General features: G+C 39.8%; 1 protein-coding gene across 1 annotated transcript in view; it reads right to left on the bottom strand.

Annotated features, from left to right (window-relative positions):
- Positions 1-20659, bottom strand: part of FUT9 (fucosyltransferase 9) — a 1107964-nt gene that overhangs the window by 1057695 nt on the left and 29610 nt on the right. The gene's annotated exons all lie outside the window — the stretch shown is intronic.

The raw sequence follows: 20659 nt of genomic DNA on the forward strand, positions 1-20659 counted from the left end.
CTGCCCTAACTTGCTTTGCAATGTCCCTTTGCCTCCAGTATGAGCTATCCATTCTCAGGTGTTAAACTAGTGAGTTTCTAGAAATAGAGCTTGCTCTCTCATCTGTACACTGATAGTCCATGCAATAGCCATGATTACTGCATGTTTGGCAGTAACATTTTTTTCTTCATCAGGCTGTTGTTTAAGAAATAGAATCCTGTTGCTTGGTTAACTGTAGATTTCACCAGAAATCACATTATGACATAACATACAAGAGGAACACTGTTTCATAATATCACCAATCAAAATTTCTTCTTAACAATTAGAATTAAAATTTCCATCTGACCATATCTTTATAGTCAGCAATTTCAAACTGATTAGATCTTTGCAATTTGGATAAGAAATATGATGCTTCAAAGCTGTCATTAAACTGGGGACCTTTTGTTCCCTGAAATAACATACCTATTCCCTGAAATAACATACCTATTGCTAGATCATGAAGGAAGAAGCTAATTAAAGTTTAGAAAAACATGCAAAAAATCACCCCATCATCTTCCAATCCATAAATTATAACTAAATCTAGTAAAATTATTAATACTTATTACAAGATATTGAAAGTATATTAAAGTGGAGTTTGATGGATTCTTCCAATATACAGCTGAAACTATGAATAAAGATTACTGCAACAGAGTCTAATACCCAAACAAAATTAATGCCATTGCAAAAATCAGCACAGTTCAAGGGTTCATAGGTGTTTACTAGGCTAACGACCACAAGGGCCTTTTTAAGCTTAGCTATGCATCCCAAATCTCCGACAAGCTCTGATACCCTTGATAAGTGTAAGCATGGACCTGGGAGATGAACCATTTACAGGTTACCTGTTTAAATTAGAGACATAGGTGCCAAACCAGGGATGAATTTCCATTTTCCCATCTAATTGTCCAAGTTGCACTTTAATTGGGTTAGGGAGGAACTCTGCTTCACATGGATGGGGGAGCCTGTTCCATAGGCTGGTTGGTCTCTGGGATACATACCTCTCCAGCAGGTCCTATTTATATCACAAGCAAGGTTTAAGTCTTTAGAATGGGTAATTCTGGTACTGTTTGTTTTATGGATTTGCAGGAGGTCCATTAGAGTGGGGTCTGACAATGCCCTGTATGCCAGGCATAGATCTCCCTTCAAAAGCATGTAGGAGACAGAATATAGGGATAGGGCCATGATGTGGTCTGCACAGGACATATTACTTATGCCCTTTATTCTTTTAGTGAGGAACCTCTGTGGATGCTTCATTTGTTGGATATGCCTGGTTAGGTACATACCAAAGGATGCATTGTACTCAGTGATAGGTCTGATGAATGCAGAATACAGTGGAACAATGACTTCCTTGGACTTAGATGCCATACCTTTGTTTATAAGTTGCGCAACATAGAAAGATTTCCTCACCACTGTAGACACGTGATAATCAAAGGCTAGATTACTATCTATGTGTGTCTCTAAGTCCCTGATTACTGGGTCAACTCTAAGGGGTTTGTTGTCAAAGGATACTATTATGCATTTCTTGGCATTTGGTTTTAGGCCATGGCTCTGACAGCAGTTATTTGTCTGTTAAACACCAGTTTAACATCTGAAATCTGAAAGTGATGTCACATATGAAAACAGATACATGCTTACACACTCGCACATGTACACACACACACACACACACACAGTCTAGTGTACGAGTATGAGAAATGTACTTTTAAGCGTGCCGTTTGTCTGAAAAATGCCCATGCTAAGATAGAAAGGTAATCTAATGGATTGTCTAGTAATAAGAAGTCAATTAATGATTTACTGTCTATATAAAAGAATGAAACCTCAATGTCTAGACTCAGAAAGTCAGTTCCTCAAATGGAGGTTCAGCTTGGGGTGACGCAGTGTCTTTACATGAAGATCCAGGATATGTGTAGTTCAACAAGCCCATTTGGAGATGTTTGTAGCTGTGGCCTGGGACTATACACATCTGAGGAATTCTTTTGTTATTGTTAAAGCAGAGGAGAAGGCCTGACAGGGCACACAGAAGTGACTGGTTATAAAAACAGCCTGTTTGATGGAAGAGCCGTAGGGAATATCATGGTGTAGTTATCTCTAAAGTACTGTTTCCTTTATTTGCAAAAAGCCATGATGTTAGCTGTAATTGTGTCATTTTTGTATCTGTGAATGTTACAATAAATCTATGATTTATATATATAAGTCCTGCCATCATGGCCTTTTGAAGACTTACAATACAAATATGCCAACCTGCTGATGTTGTCATACCAGAAGCTCAGTAAATATGCAACTTCTATGTAAGTATACACACTGATATGTGGTAAAGAAAGAAACATAGCTACTGTGTTAGTCACTGACCAACTCCAAATCTTCTGATTCTGAAGCACTCCCATTAGCCTGAAAACAGCATATGACAGAGATGCGGATACACACATACACTATATAAGTCAACAATCACATATTTATATTGATATAGTTTAACATCCCAGAGAACAGCATATGACAGAGGTATGGACACATAAAAAGAGCATGTTACATTCATTACCAGTTGTCCATTCAAAAGGTACTAGTAAGACACTTTTTAGTATACACGTTCCATCATTAACTGCATATTTAGGATTTCAGCAAAAAACATTTATTCTGTTAAGGGCAGCACCTTAGAAGCAAAAACATTTATTCTGTTAAGGGCAGCACCTTAGAAGCTTGTTGCACAAATGTAACATTTCTGGCTACACTCTAGACAACTGTTTCTGGAAACTTGCTTCAGCATTCTCTGACACTCACTCACACAACTACTGACACTGAAATCACTCTGTGGGTAGGGGAACAAGGCTATCTGATTAATGTCTTCAGTATTAGCTACGACAATAACAGTTCAGCCCTTTGACCTGGGCTCCAACAGTTTGATGTTGCTTAGCAACTCTTTCCTTTGTGCAAAGGTATGCAAGACCAGCAAGACAAATAACTTTGTACACTCAGAATTCTTCCAGGAAAACTGCTTAAAAGCATAGAATCTTAGAAGCCTTCCTTCCCTCCTCTGTAACCAAAGTGAGACAAACATGAGCAGGTGCAGTATATGAAATTGTAAATCATTTCCTTGCAAATAAACATATTTACGGAGGGTGTACTACTACATGAGTGCATTCTGAAGTTATCCTCCTCTTGTGTCTTTCTGCTCAAATGCAGGGTCTGCACAGGCACATATCATGAGTGTACAAACATTCATGTATGCTTGTATGTGCAGGAATCTGAATATCTTAAATTGTCTGCTACAGTGCTGTACCAATCAGTAACTGAAACATCAGGGCATTTAGTTTAATCCATGCTGGAACAGAAACCCACAGAGCAGCTCTCCAACGTGAAAATCCAAATGTATCTTGAATACCAAGGATTTTCAATCAAACCTGCAGTGATCACTGTCACATATTTTATGGGAAAATTATCTCTCTCTCTGTCTATCTATCTATCTATTGTACCAATGCCACAACTTCATATGACTTACAGTTTCCTATTCTCTTACAAAGTATGAAAAACTTTCACGTTGTTTCAGTTAAAATACATTTCAGAGAAAACTTGGTATAGTTTTACACACAGAATAACTTTTCTCAGCATGCATTTGCATTACCTGTCATCATCCACTGAATGCATTTATTTTAACAGGTTGCACATGTAGGATGCAGAATGATGTAAACCGTTATATAAATTTAAATCCGTGGATGCAGAAGGAGGAATATAACTTAAAAATGATACACCTTCCATATAAATTATGGTGATAGCCACCAGTAAAGTGACAGGAAACATTTCAGTATGAAGAATATTTCCTAATAACATTAGTGGGACAACAAATTAGATATTCCTATTTTGGACTTCATAAACTAGGAATCGAGAAATCTTCTGGATATTTCCTTCTACCACTCTAACATTTCTAGTCTGGCTGCCTTTTCCAGAAAATTCTTCATCTGTGGGGCCCCATCCTATGAAAGAAGTGTAGCCAATGGTGGTTTTAACACTCAGGAATCATTAGTGCCAGTGAGCTTTTTTTGTTTGTTTTTGTTTTTTGCAAGTGTGTGAGTAGTGAAATAGGAGTAGGTCAACCACTGTTTGATCACAGTTTGCAGTTCATTTATTTTTTCTGTATTCTAAGAACAAAAATGGAAAGCAATGGTGCTAGTGATCCACCAGCACTATATCACATCATGATAACAAACATGCAGGTAAGAATGTCTGGTCTCTACAAATTGAAACCAAACACTCCCTAACATCAGTGAAGGTGATGGGATGGTGCATGCTCTATTCTTTGCCTAGTATCTAGCCATTTGTGATACAAAAGATATTGCTATCATACGTAGAATCACTCTGTGTCACCATGTCACAGGGTAGCTAACCACATCTGACTCCACTGGAGTGCTATGCCTTGAGTGTTGAATCAAGCATAGCAACATAAGCCATTGTTAAATCAAGAGCTCACATTTAATCAATGCACAGAATACATGGAAGATGGCTGCGGCTCTCTACATACAATGGAAATAAATAACCTCCATAGTCTGTTCTACAGAAGCATTTCTAGGCAGCTTTGCAGACACATGATACATAATCACTTGTAGAGGTCAGCTGTATGGGTATCTAAGCTTTAAGGCTAATGAGCTAGATAGTGATGTCCATGTTGTGACCAAAACAAAAAAAAATCTAGAGAGAAATCAGTCTGAACATGGATCTCATGCAGGCAAGACTAAATCTGGTGCCTCAGTTTATTACTTAAGTTTCCTGGCATGACATGATGTCAGAAGGTTTAAAAAAAAATAGCTTCCCAAACTAAATAAATGCATATGAAAAAGTAAAGAAATATACTTGCTGTCAATAGTCTTTGTATTTGGAATTACTAAAGTACAAGTCATAGCAGAAAGATACATCAGCTGAACTCCAATGGGAGTACATGTGGTCCACGGATGAAAGTTTGCAGAAAACTGTAAGCTTTATTTTTGTCCCCTTCGGGATATCATTACACCAGCATGGCCCCCATTGCCCCCATTTCCCACTAGGTCTGCCAGTCTGAATCTGACCCCCACATACTTATTCCAACATTGCTGGGACTGGCTGTGGATCCTAATGGCATCCTGGGGTTGCAGCCATCTCTGCTTCCATCCTGTCAGGGTTGGTTTATGCTCTACCCATTCTCTGCCCCAACTCCCAAATGTGACAGTCATCATTCAAGAGCAACTTCCCTCACTGAACCACACCTCCCCTAAGGGAGAATCATTGAGGAACACTCTCCCATCTGCAATGGGCATGCCTAACCCGCTTTCCCTCTCTGTCAGTCACCTGACCTGCTAACTGAACCTGGGTCATCTGTGCCATAGTTAGGGCTTTATCCCTTTATGCCACCATAGCAATGGAGAGCTGCATGCTTTTGATCTAGAAATGTCATTTATCCCTCACCACAAGTGGTTACATGAAAAGTCTGAATAGGTTAAATGCACTGTATTTTTTTTGAGCATGACATGTTCCCTTGCTTCATTATGACAGCTGTCACCAGTGCCCCACATCTCTCACCATGTCTACTGGTCAATCCAATTACACCTATGGACATAGCCTTAATCACAGCAGAGGTGTACTATGAGGTTAAGAGTGCCCTTGGGGTGGTGCTGTCTAACCTCTGCTGATGGGGTTTTCACCTTAAGGCCTACAGTAGTTTTCCCATTCTTCCTTTAGTTACATGGTGATGTTAAGGGAGGTGGGCATGCAATAAGAAGATGCAACATCTCATCCCCATCTTTGTTGAACCTCAGCCATGTTGCCACCCTAATTCCCACTTTTAGAACACGCCCTCCTTTGAACAGTCCGCAGCCTAAACCAGGGATGCCATGAGGAATGCCCAAGTATCTGTCCATCCTCCTTGGGATGAACACACCTTTCTTCCCTCCCTGATGGTTTGTCAGTCATGCAAGCCACTAATCTAACAAAGGGTAACTGGCCTGTAGTCGGGTCTTTATCCCTGTATGCTACCGGAGTGACTCAGTGTAAAGTATTTCTCAGTGTTGCCAGAAAGAAGCCATACAGGTAATTAACTCTTACTTTTCTTAAGGAGGAAGAAGAATGGTAGCACACAGGTTCATAGTTTATTACTAAGCTAACTGCCCTTGGGAGCCATTTTAAGCCTAGCCAGTTATCCCTTGTGAGACTCAAACCCTGCACCTTGGATTTGTAAGGCAAACACCTTAGCCATTAAGCAACCCTCCCAAGGGCATAGATTTAGTCATTAGATCCTAGATACAAAGAGTTTCTCATTTGTTAGACTTTTTTCTTCTTTACAGAAGAACAGAACAACATCTTACAGACATTATAGAGGATATTTTTCTGTGCTTAAGAAAATAGCCAAAGACTCTGGTTTGGATTCAAAAACATTGTGCAAAATTACGTAGTGTTGATACATATCAGATAACACACACCAGAATACCATGCAATTTTTAAACCCAAGTGACTGTAGAGTATGAACCTGCACTCCAGCATGGATTTGGAGGAATCCAGGTATGGAGTACACATGCAAATGACATCTGATTGGCTCACACATGATTTAAAAAATACATATAAATAGTGTATGAACCTCCTCTAGACACAGAAATTATGGGCAAATGGGTGTAGATTAACTACATCTAAAATAAATAAAAGAACTTTAATCATTCAACAAAAGCTGCTGTGCTGCAAAGCATAATGTAGCTGAGCAACATTGGCATGTCAGATGAAGGGCAGTGATTTTGAATGTGAAAATATTTTAGTACATCTGCCATACAGTGCAGAAGACTAAGGTGCATAGTACCACGACCAACCAACAAACCAGAAACCCTACAACTATACACAGAAGACACACATTCCTAGTAACAGAAGTTCCCATATCATTAATCACTCAACATTTGCATATATGTTAAGTAACTGTGTACTGCAGTAATGAGAAATAAGTGAAAACTGTCTGTGAATTGTTCATTGCATACCACAGCATTGTGCACCATGTACTAGAAAGCAATGTACGGGACTGGTATACACAGAGACTGGTACATAGCATACTGCTGTACATTAGTCATAGAACTAAGGACATGCCTGTTTGTGGTCATTTATTTACTTATTTTTATAACTAAACTGGAATTACACTCTAGCCCATACACATGTGCCACATCTACTGTGTTTCTGCATCCTCCAGCCTGTGTTTGGTGAGTCACATGATCTTATGATAACAGATGACATAAGAAATAATGAATCAAGGAGCAGGGTATTATGAAAAACATATCTGACCTTATTAAAACCTGTAGATGTTTGCAGTATAACTGAAACTACTAGTGCATTGTTAAAAGTATTAACCGATCGAAAGGAGTTGTATAACAAAGTATGAATGCACTAATTACTGTGAAATGTTTCTGTGTTTGCTCATACCTTACTTGGATAGAAGGAAGTTTCTCTGTTCACCTGTGAGAGAGGGGAGCTTTGAGCAGCCTATCTGTTCCTGGAGGAGTGGTTTCTGCCAAGAAATCTGTAGTTTATTGTCCATTTTGGGCTAATTTCTCTCTCTTTCATTTCCCTGCTATAAAACCCATATTTACGCTGTTTTGCACACCGGGCAGCGCCGGTTAGCAAGGGTATAACTATTCCCGACTCCACAAAGTCTACTCTTCAATTTTTCCCTTGTAACTAGACAAACTTTCAACTTAAGCACTCAAACCATTCACTTCTCAGCCTGGCACATGCTCAAAACTCATAGCAAGCACTAATAAACCTTAGCACTAGACCCCCCTATACTGTAGAGAAGGACAAGGCTCTCTATCCGACCTTACCAACCAATCAGTAAAACAGTTCACTGTACCTATCCAGGCATGGCCAAAGGGTAGTTTCAGGTGTTGTCTCCAGTCCAACTGGTGAATCTGGGCATTTTGAGGCAGAGTTACAACTGCCTCATGTACACAGACAACCCTCTCCTCCTACCACCAAACACTAATACATTCGAGAGATGCAATTATACAGCCAAACCGGAGGCTAATCTCTCTCAACCCAAGACTGGACCAGACAGTAAAGAGGAGAAGGGAATTACTTGCATCACACCACCAGTCTCACATAGACCTATGAAACCAGCACCGGCAAAAATCACACATAAATGCACAAAAACATACTCGGAGGCTCTAAATAAAAATCTGCAAAAGCAACAGAGACCTCTAAAGCAGACACCCAAGCAACCTCCACCCTCCAACACAAACCATGAAACACATACTTCACAAAACCAGTGTGCCACACAATCACAGCCCTTAAGGCAAAATAACATACCCAACACACTAGTAATAGGTGACTCTATAGTCAGGCATACTGATGCCCCACTCACTAGGCTGAACAAGGAAAAGGTTACTGTTAGCTGCCTGTCAGGTGCCAGGATTCGCCACATAACATAAGTACTCAGGTCACTCCAGAACAAGTACAAATATGACTTTGTCATTGTCCATGTTGGTGTGAATGACCTGAGCTGTACCTCCCTGGACTACACGAAAAGAGACATGGAAGAGCTCTCTGATCACGTAGCCCAGGCCGGTATGACCCTGACCTTGAGTAGCATCTTGCCCTCACCAAGAATGATACCACGGTATAAAGAAAAAATTATCAGTTTCAACAATCGGCTAAGCTTCTGGTGTCATTCAAAGGGGATCCAGCGTCTGTCAGCCTGGGATGACATGTTCAACAAGCCATGCTGCTTCGCTAGAGGTGGCTTGCACCTGTCACCCTTAGGCTTTCGAATACTAGCCAAGGCTCTTGCCACCCCCATAGTGCCTTTTTTAGGCAAGGCTCAAAAGATAAACCCACCACCATAAATAGCACAAGTAATAAAAAACCGAGGGTAATGCTGCTCAGTGCCAGAAGTCTAAACCTCAAAATGCATGCACTCGAGGCACTCCTCAGTATGGAGAAAATTGATATATGTGCAGTAACAGAAACCTGGTTTAAGGCTCCAGAGAGCACCCCAGCACTACCAGGCTACAACATATACCATACATTTCGGCCACAAAGCCCAGACCGAAATACAAAAGGCGGGGACGTATCCATATTCATCAAGGATACCCACACCTCCAGGTTAGTGGCACAGCACGATGCTTCAGAGATCATTCATGTGCAACTAACAATGGGCAAAACTGCATTTCAAATTGTAGCTTGCTACAGATCACCCACCATGTTCCAGGACCCCCATTCCGCATTTCTGGAAAAACTGGGAAACAAAGTTCCTACCAAACACCCTGATATTGGGTGATTTCAATTACCCAAATATTAACTGGGAGAATTACTCAAGTACTAACTCCCTTGCCCAACATTTCCTAGAATTTATAAACTCAAACACCCTGGATCAACTGGTCAACACCCCCACCAGAGGTGACAACATATTGGACCTAGTCATCACCAACATGTGCGACTGGTGTTCAACACCAGAGGTCAACCCCTTACTGGTTAGATCTGACCATAAACTAATCATTCTAGATATCCACATTCTGCCCCCACCCCCGGTCAAAGAAACCACTGTGAAAAACTTTTCAAAAGCAAACTTCATGTTACTTAACACTGATGTGAAAAGTTTCAAAGTCCCCATGCTAAAGGAGAACATTGCCCAAGCTGCAAAATCCTTTACTAATGCACTCTATGGGCACCTACAAGAATGCATGGTCCATGCTATCCCAAGCAAAACCAAGACTCACTACTCCAAGAAAAGGAAACTGGTCTGATGGATCCCTGCCATAAACAAGCTATACAATAGAAGGAGGAAACTAGTACAGAAAAGAGTAAAATCCCAAGAAGGCAAGACATCCCTGATCAGTATCAGCAAGAAACTATGATCCCTCATAAAATCATCCAAGGCTAGCGTCGAAAGAAAAATTGCCAAGGACTCCAAAGATAACCGCAAGGCATTATTTAGCTATGTCAAGAATCTAAGTGGCAATTCTCAGATCTGCTCGGAGTTAGTGCAGAATGGCACAAAATACACTGAACCGACCAATATCTCCAACATCCTGGCAGACAGGTTAAGTGCAAACTTCAACCCCCTCTCACCCCCAAAAGGGCCCATAACCATATCAGAAAAATGTAGTGCCCCTGAAATCACAGACAGGTTAAAACAGCCCTCTCCAAAGCAAAAAAACACAGCATCAGTGGGACCAAACAGTGACCCAGGCTGCGTCCTACACGAGCTCAAAGATGAACTAACCCCTCACCTAAAGACACTGTTCAAATTCAGCCTCTCCACAGGCTACGTGCCCATAGAGCAATGGTTATTCCACACCACAAAGGTGGAGCCAAAACAGACCCCAGGAACTATCAGCCTATAATCCTGACTAGCTTGGTCTGCAAGGCTATGGAGAGCATCATCATGGATCTCGTTAACAGAGACATTAGGAACCTCCAAACACTGGACCCTACCAAGTTTGGCTTTGTGAATGGCAGATCATGCCTTCTAAACCTGGTGGACTTCTTTGAGACAGTTACCAAGGCGATAGACAAGGGAAAGGTGGTCCACACAGCCTACCTAGACCTCGCAAAGGCCTTCAATACCATTCCCCATTCTGGTATTATAGACAAGCTCACCAGCCTGAACATAAGCATGAGGTGGGTTGCCAACTGGCTCACGGACAGAACCTACATGGTAAGAGTTGCGGGATCTAGGTCTGACTCTAAACCAGTTACAAGTGGCATTCCCCAGGGCTCAGTCCTAGGACCCCCTCCTGTTCGGCATATACTTCTCAGAGGTACAGGCAAGCACAGGAGGTCTATGGCTGACCAAATTCGCAGATGACTGCAAACTAGGGGCTATAATTGACTCTCCGGCTGTCACAGATATCCTCCAAAGGGGTCTCACTGTGACAGATACCTGGTTTCAAAACCATGGCCTCAAGCTAAATGCCAAAAAGTGCATAGTCATCCCCTTTGGAAAAAACAAAGTACCTACAAACTACCACATAGCTGGTAGCCCCCTAAATACGGAAGATGTAATAAGGAATCTGGGGACCCAAGTAGATAGTAATCTCTCCTTTGATAATCACATTGCCAAAGTGGTTAGAAAATCCTTCTATGTGGCCCACCTAATCACAAAAGGGTATGCATCCAGATCAAAAGAGGCCATTGTGCCCCTCTACTCATCACTCATCAGACCCATTATAGAGTACAAGCCCCATTTGGAATGTACCTTACAAGACACCTGCAACAGCTGGAAAGACCACAGAGGTACCTCAACAAGAGGATCAATGGCCTCAAACAGATGCCCTATGCAGCTCAACTGAAGAAACTCCAGTTGTACTCGATTGTATGCCACCTACTCAGAGGTGATCTCTGCCTGACATACAAGGCCATGTCCAACCCAGAATTGATGGACATGCTCCACCTAAAGAAAACCATATCCCCTCAAGCCACACACTCTAGGTATCTAAACCTCACCACAATAATAAATAGGACGTGCTGGAGGGTTAGATTCCTGTCCCAAAGACTTCCCATGCTTTGGAACAAGATTCCAATCTACATTAGGCAGAGCTCCTCACTAACACTCTTCAAGAGAAACCTTGACCAGTGGATGGGAAATAGAAAGTTTACCTCAGGGATCACCTCAATGGCTCTGCTGGACAGAGGCACAGGAACTAATCTAAGGGGACGGCGGAAGCCAATACAATTCTGGCTAGGCTTATAAATGCCTTCGGGCAGATAGTCTAGTACCTACCTATGAACCTAATAAAGCAAAAGTAATGAAAAATAAAGGCAGAATTTGTTGTGAAAGTAATGCATATGAACAAAAGAACTATGATAGAATGACAGTCTAGAATGGGGATAGATAAGATTGCTTGCACAACTAAAATTAAGGCTTGCGGTTATAAAATTACTTGACATGTTGACCAAGCCTGAAGAATCTGTCACGGAGAAGTACATTATTCTAAGATGTGTAAAAGCAAAATCAAACTAAGGTTACTAAAGATCATTTGCAAAATGTTTTGAAAAATATGACACTTGCAATATTTATGCTAATGCAAATAAAGAAGTGTGATTTTGTCATGCAGAGAAGGACTTAAAATAACATACGGATCAAACAAAGATAGTAGCAAAATAAATTAGGTAAAATAAACATATTGAGAGATATAACCAGTTATATCACAGTTTCTTCTTATTAGTAATATTTAAATATCAAGACTAATATCTTGTGATGGGTTAAGTCATGCTGCAGGGATTAAGGTGGCATGTACAAGCTGGGATGAATTGTTAGGCATGTGCAATGAAATCATTACTGTGGGATGTATAAGACATGGAGTTACTGAAGAGTCTTTACATAAAGTATTGAAAAAATATGACATATGTAAACATTGGGACATTGCCATATTGAGGGTGGTGCATAGAAATAGCAGATGTTAGCAAACAATACAATAAAATATTATGATTAGTTTAAACACAATTTGGTTGTACAGCGATTATGAATAATAGCAGTATCCCGTATTTGTATTAATATTTTATATGCTTTGTGAACTACAGATTGAACAAATGCTACTATATTATGCATAGCTTCAAGTGACACAATTTTACCACTACTTGCCATCAAACAAGTACAGTTTTCTAGATTATTGCAACTCTTTTGTAATAATGTAAAAATATACATACTTTGTACATAGTGTGCGATATCACAAAACAGTTGCATGCTATCTACCTTTGACATACAAAATTGAAAAGCCCTAGTTATGATGGACAAATGACTGAAGGATACCTTGGACATGTCTTGCAGACTTACAAAAATATAACCGAATGCATGACCATGACATTAGTAATTGCTGGCAGATAAAATACCATTTAGGTCATAAATTTATAATATACAATATATTTTGCCAGACACATTTCTGATACTGACACCAATTTGCAGATTGCCACCTGACAGTTTTACATTTTATAGTTTTATGTTTACAACAGTGGATTTATGAGGATACTTCTCTAGAATCTAGTGGTTTTCTTGTCTCAAATATTCTAGGATGTAAGAGTATTAATAAGCACTGTGCTACTCAGGAATGGATTAGCTAAGAAAGGAAACAGGAGGAGTAAAGCCCCCAATCTAAGGGTTGCCACCTTTTCAAATGGCCAAAGTGGGACATTTTTGGTACAAACATCAGATTTTACAGGCTGACACATAACCACAGCCAGTACAAAGGATAGAACTTCACTTTTTTGCCTAAATAAAAACTTATCCTTGTAGCATTTTATTTGCTTATTCTGTTTTTTTATAACATTTAGGTATTTCAGATAGAGAATAACTGTTTTATGCAACTATTAGATAAAATATAGGAAATAATTTTGTCCTAAAATCTCAGGACATTTGCCATTTTTACAATTTTTTTGTCAGGACACAACTGCCCAAAGAAGGACTGTCCCTCGCAAAGTGGGACAGGTGGTAACCCTACCCAGTCTGGAGAGGTAAATGGGCCTTACACCCTTTAAAAGCACTGTTGGAAGTACTTTGCTCTGTATGGTGTTGTCTGTTAATTGTGATTTTACAAAATGAGTTTTCAAAAATGAACAAAATGCAGTAATGATCCACTTCTGAACAAACAGGAAAAAAAAGACCCCAAGATAAAAAAAACACTCCCTATTTGTTTCAAGTTTAGTGCTTTTGTCTCTACAGTTACCTCAGACTTTTTCTGAAGTACAAAACTTCTCAAAAAACAGAGTTAAAAATCTTTATTCAAAAGACTGTCCACCTCCCAATAACAGCACTTAACTCATTTGTACAGCAGTATCACCTTGATATGGCCCTTGAAAGCTGATGTTTTTGCACTAATTAATGAAAGTTGCCACAGCAGTTCTTTATACTCTAACCAATTATTATAATTTTCACCCCTTATAGTTGGTTTATCACAATCAATGACTAAAATGACATTTTTTTAAGACTAGTACAGACTTCTACATGCCTAAAATAAGTATTAATTTTATTTTTAATATGAACAGCACAAGATATTCATAAGCACATTGGTATAACTTTCCCAGTGTCACACTAATATTTTATTTTATTTAAGTTTGATGACCGGGGCAGTCCACTGGGCCAAGAAGAGCCCATTTTCAGTAGAGGCCCAGGGAGAAAAGCTCCACAATAATTTCAAGTTACATTTCACATGTTACAAAAGGGCATAGTTCATACAGCTAAGTAAACACTTAGAGATAAGCTCTATGATATTTGCAACTGGCTTGTCACAATGTTACAAAAATTAAAAGACATAATTCAATACAGAAATTTCAACATTTACATAAAGTATTTTTGTTATAAACTCAATTGTAGGTTTAACATTTCAAAATATATAGCTACTAGCCATTAGTAGGTTAGGAAAATATTATGCATGGAGAGGGTAACAATATATTTGAGATTGGAGAGTATACTACAATAGATATTAGAGAGAAATTAGTTTTTAGTGGGGGAGGTATTGTTTTCAGTGGGATGAAGTAATAGTAGAGGTGCATTAGTCAGTGCAAGATAGAATGAGGGGGGGTTAAGTTTGAGCGTGGCAAGGGCATTCCCATTTGGAAGAAAGATAAGATAGTAGCTGAGATTTGAAATTTGTATGGTTAGGTAGGTTGCATAGGTGTGTGGGGAGAGAGTTCCACTGTTTAGCTAAGGAGTGGGGCAGCCGTAGATGGCCAGGAGGTTGTGCAGGTTTGTGGACCTGAAGGAGATTTTGTTTTTTGGATCTGAGTGAGCGGTTGGGAATGTAAGGTTTTAAGGAAGTAGCGGGAGCTGGGCAGTTGACAGGTTTAAAGATGAGCTTGTGGGCAATGGTGAGTTGTAGGTAACTGAGGTAGATGGGTAGTTCAAGCCAGTTGAGGGTGAGGAGGGAGTGGCAGTGTTGAGATGAGTTTTTTGAACTGGTTGCAAATTTGGAGATCCTGTGGTAGCAGGATTCATGTTTGGACTGAAGGCCAAGATGGAGATTGGTGAAAAGAGGGGCACCATACATATGGCAGGGGAGTAGGAAGGTGGATGCAAGAGTGTGACGGGTAAAGGGGCTTAGGAAACGTTTGTGCCTTGTAGAGACCACCTAACATTTGGTGGCTTTTCTTGATTGCAGCACTGATGTGGGTGTCAAATTTTAGTTCTTCATCAGTAATGATGCCGTAAAGCTTGGTGTTGTGAACAATTTCAAGGAAAGTGTTTTGACTGTATGGTGAATGTGGATTTGTCAATGGAGTTTTTGGTAGGGGAAAAACATTAGTTGGGTTTTTATTTATATTTAGTGCCAGATGGTTAAACTGCATTCAGGTTTCTGTTTTGGAGAAGGCTAGTTGGGTTTTTGTTAGGAGCTCAGAGGGTGAAAAGACTGAGCAGATGATTGTTGAGTCATCTGCATATCGGATGACAAATGAGTCTGGGATGGATTGGTGAAAGTTGTTAATGACTAGGTTGAAGAGAAGAGGGCCAAAAACAGAACCTTGTGGGACTTCTGTGAGTGTTGGAAGGAAGGGGGAGGTTGAAGTTTTCCATTGGACAGCTTGTTGGCGGTTGGACAAGTAGCTGGAAAACCAGGTGATGGTGGTGGGAGAGAGGTGTAGGATGGAGAGGTAGGGTGTGTGAGATGGTGTCAAAGGTCTTTGACAGATCTAGGAATAGTGTGAATATGAACTTGCCTGAGTCACATTTGAGGTTTATGGTTTCAAGAAAAGAAAGTAGGGCAGTCATGGTGCTGTGGCCAGGGCAGAAGCCATGTTGGGTAGGGGAGAGGAGATTGTTTAGTGTTAGGTGTGTCATGAGTTGTGCTTGTATTGTTTTTTCTAGCATTTTAGAAAGTGGGGAAAGGATGGCAATAGGCCTGTAGCTGGTGGTATCAGTATTTTTGCCACCTTTGTGGAGGGGGATGATTTAAGCATGGTGCCAGATAGAAGGGATGTATGATTCTTGTATGGATCTATTTATAAGACTAGAGATGGGATAGGTAATGCTGTCTGCAGATTATTTGAGGAAGGTGGGTGGAAGGTTGTCGGGTGCATTGCGACAGGGTTTGAGTTTGAGGAGAAGTCTTTTTATAGTGCTTGTAGGGATGGGCTTGAGGCAGAAGGATGTGGAGGAAGGTTGATGATTGGGGTGGTGGTTGGGGCAAGAGGGGGTGGTGGTGGAAGATGGGGGTGGGAAGGAGGCTGATAGTTTATCTATGCAGTCTATGAAGAATGAGTTGAACTGACTGGCTGTTTCAAGGTTGGAGATGTTGGGGTCTGGGCAGGGGTTTTCTTTGTTGCCAGCATGCAGCATTGATGAGATGGAGTCCCAGAATTTTTTGGGATTTGTTGAGTGCAAGGACTGGAGTTTGGAGTAATGAGCTTTCCAGTCTTTAATTATTAGTTTTTTTGCAGAGTTTCATAGTTGCTTATACTCTAAGAGGGTTTTTATGTTTTTGATATTGTTTCCATTTTTTGTCCCTTTAGTGCAAGGCTAGTTTAGTATCTTTTGATAACCATGGGCAGGGATTGGTTTTGATGCGTTTGGTTCGTGGGGGGGCTTGCTGATTGAGAAGGGTTAGGAATGAGTGGTTAAAGTAGGGAATGGCATCATCTAGAGGAAGGGTTTTTAGAGGGGACCAGTCAGTATGCTTTAAGCATTCAGAGAAAGTTAGAGGGTTGAAAGAGGAGAGGTTTCGGGTTTGGATGTAGTGGTGGTGTTTATGCAGTGGAAATGGGAGATGGTCAGCAAATGCTGGTAGGCAATCCCTGAAAGGATCAGGTAATGTTCCAGCTTTGGTGATAAGGTTTGGGTGAGTTATTAGGATCCAGTCAATGATGGTACCAGATAGATTTGCATGCTGTACACTTAACACAATAAACAACAAGTGAGCTGTTACAATTTAATAAAACTCTGTTGTACCTACAGCCTTGTGATAAACTGGCAATCGTATATATGGCCCTTCTGAATATAACTAAATGCTGGACATGCCTCTCCTTTGAAAATACCACAAATTTCAAAGAAGGTGTAAGTAATAATCTTGGTTTGTTTTAAAATAAATTTAATATCAGATGAATGTTTATCAGTAAAGATAGACCTGTCTCTAATAATCTTAAATAATCCCTTATTCACTAGTTATTAGTAATAAAAGATTTGATATTCTTACTGTCAAGACTGACGTTCAAACACATAGCCTGGATTCTTGTTTCTTAAATTTATTTTGTGTTATAAACAAAACTCATAGCTATAAATGCAGTTTGGGACAAACTAAGTTGTCCCGGTCCCTCGAGTAAGGGGGTAAAGGGGTGTGGGGAAGGTATAGTGCTAGAAAGGAAGGTAAGGATTGTAGTTGGTTAGGATAGTGGGTTTGTGGTGGTGAAAGGGTTAAGGAGAGAGGGAGATGTAAAAGGAAGTGGGGTATGATTAGGTGGGACTTCTGACAGTACTAAGGGTTTGGGATTAAAGGAAGTAGGCACATTTGGCGTGAAATGGTGGCCCTCCCACCCTCCTCTTTTATATATGGATGGAAGATGTGGACAATTTGAGGTGGAGAAGAGGGACAGGATTGTCTTCCTCTAAAGAAGTTGGTTATTGGTTTATGGTTTGGTATGGTGGTGAGGTGAGTAGGTATGCTGCCTCTTTATGTGGGTGAGTAGGTACACTGCCCCGATGGAGAAGGTATCAGGGTGAGTTGGTACGCTGCCTTGAGGTAAAGTTCGTCCAGGGTGAGTGGTGACGCTGCCCAGAGATCATCGTTGCTGAAGAAAATAATTAATGTCGGTTTTGTGTACATAGTTCATTGTATAATACAGTTTAATAAAAGGTCGTCAAATGTCTTTATGTGTGTGGTGTGGTTATTTAAACGGGAGACGGGACAAATGGAACATATATCTGCTTTCTCTCTGCCATAATTTCACTCAGTATTTCAGCCATAAAACTTCACTGTAACCTAGCTCTAAAATATAGAGTTCATTAATAAATAAAACATCAGAACTAGTTGAATCTTAGCCAATAGCCCTTCAGCAATGTTCTTTTTACATGCACAGAGCATAGACTTTAAAAACATCTTTAGCTTTCTCAAAGGTAATAGTAATATTCCAAAAGTTAATAGGGTCACAACTTATAATTCTATAAACTTGGAAAGGTCACACCTTTGATCCATATCCATACTGAATGGATAAAAGAGTTCTCATCACTTGCCTACACAAATACATGCTGTCGTTAGCATTTGCACAAAATTTCATATGAATGAAGCCATGTCATTTGTTTAGAACATCAGCCATCCATTGTGCTGAGGCTTCAAAATACTATCAACATAAAATTTTAGCTGCTCCATTTCAGACATTAGAGCACTCACAATGGCTGTAAATGGTGAATCACTGGAATTCTTATTTGCCTTGGGAACAACAAAAATACACTGACCTTAGGAAGAAGAACATGAAGAAAAGAATACAACTCTAGACTAACACTTTGTTTTCAGTGAGAAAATCCATTATAACAATATCAATATGTTTATTTTGTGTGTGTGTCTTTCGGCTTTTCCCGGTTAGAGGTCGCCACAGCGGAACTCCGGTCCACTAATGATTGGCAGTAGATTTTTACGTATCGAGTTGCCGGCCCTGACGCACAACCTTCAATGAAGGTACGCCCATTCACGCATGTCTCCACACAGCAAACGCTGTAGCTGAGAATCGAACAAGACAACATCTTACTGTGAGGCGACAACCCTACCGCAGCACCACCACCGCAGTAATATATGTTTATAAACAGTATTAATTTCAGTTACAGACACTTTCCTATATAAACCTTCATTTTAGACATGTGACTATCCTGCTTCACAATAACAAACTGCCCACTCTATCTTACCAAATGCCACAGATTTAAGCATAATATCAATAAATGAATAAATAAATATATGGACACCATTCAAACGGTCTAACTATCAATTTATCTAATCAAAACTGGTCTAGAAAAGTGATCTAATGACAATTGATCTAGCGATTATCTCCACTACATTTTATCAGCTCCAACTCCAGTAATAAGGAAAGTTTGATTTTCTATCACTAGTATTAGTTATAAGTAGCACTGAAGTTGCTTTCAGAGTGCATCGGATTGTTTGAGCTGGTGGTGTACTCCCACTGGTTTTCCCTTTCTGCCACTGCAGTGTGACTATGGAGTTGTTATAAATATATAAGCTAAGGGGTGCAGGGGGTGCTTGACCCCCTGCAAAAACATTTTCTTTTGTTATCCTTTTTTTATGTCATGCTGGGTTAGATGAAATGTGTCTAGATATTCTTATTTTAGATCAAACGATATACACTGACTTATATGCACACACACATATAGGCAAACACACATACACACACACACATATATATATATATATATATATATATATATATATATATATATATATATAAACATACAAACACACACACGCGTACACACACATACACACACACATATATATATATATATATATATATATATATATATATATATATATACACACACACACATATACACACCTGTGTATATACATTGATGTACATATCATGTGTGTGTGTATTTATGCACATTATGTAGCATATTTTGCCATATCTGTCCATACTTGGGGAATAAAACACCTAGAGTATCACAGATATAAAGTAATTTGTTGTATACATCTCAACTGTCCATATTTTTGGTCTGTTCCTCATAAAATTTGTGGTTTTCTAACAAATCACTGGGATGATCTGAGGACTGAAGCCACTAAATAATGACATACATTTGAATTTCAGGCTTTAAATCCTTCAGAAAATGTATGCTAAAACAAATCCTCTTACCCTAACAACTTTCTAAGTTTATAAGAGCAGTATTTAAAATAATGTCCCTATGTTACTTTGTTGCAAGTCCATTGATTTCTTTTTTTATTATTTCACCTCTCACCACTGCCAATGATGTCAACCTGTTTTATATTATGTTAAGTAAAACTATTGTTTCTGAGAAAATCTTGGTGTGTTCACTGCCTGAGCTTCCACATCTAGTGGATATAGCAGGCAAATGAAACTTTTGTATCAACTCAAAGTTCTAATGCTACCTGTTGCTGCCAAATAGTGAATGTAATCCCCCATGGCAAGTAGGAAGAATTTTTTTACTATATTTCTGGAATCAGATTGCGATATTGTGGCAGTCCTACAGCTAATCTGCAGTCCAGATGTGTTTCTACAATCCTGAGGAGAAGTCAAGATGCTGTATCATAACCACTGTGGAGCACCTACTACAAGCAGTAGTTACTGCTGCTGAGGGAATGATAGCGGTAGCCATGTGAATGAACTGGCCAGGAATCATGCCTCTGTTCAAGCCTCTCGGTAGTACAGAAAATCTGCAAGCCTACCTGGCAATGTTTAAGAGAATATCCAAGTTGGTATCAGTCCAGATGGGCACAAATTTTTTCAGCTCATCGCATGGGAGAGGGTGCTATCCATGCCTACACAGACATACCTGGTTTGGATTGCAATGATTTTGGTAAAAGAAAGGAAAGTTTGTAGGCAAGGATGGGAGTCACCAATGAGATTCAAGCTACAAAATACCCTGGATGGATTTTCTGTGGGTGCAAAATAGCACTGAAGTAACTCAAGCCAATAAATATCCTGGCTGGATTTTCTCTGGGTGCAAAATGGTAAGGAAACAGCAATTTACATTAAAGTACATTATACAATT

The sequence above is a fragment of the Protopterus annectens genome, chromosome 2.part2 (assembly GCF_019279795.1).
Source record: "Protopterus annectens isolate FY-2018-M chromosome 2.part2, PAN1.0, whole genome shotgun sequence".
Taxonomy (NCBI): Eukaryota; Metazoa; Chordata; order Ceratodontiformes; family Protopteridae; genus Protopterus; species Protopterus annectens.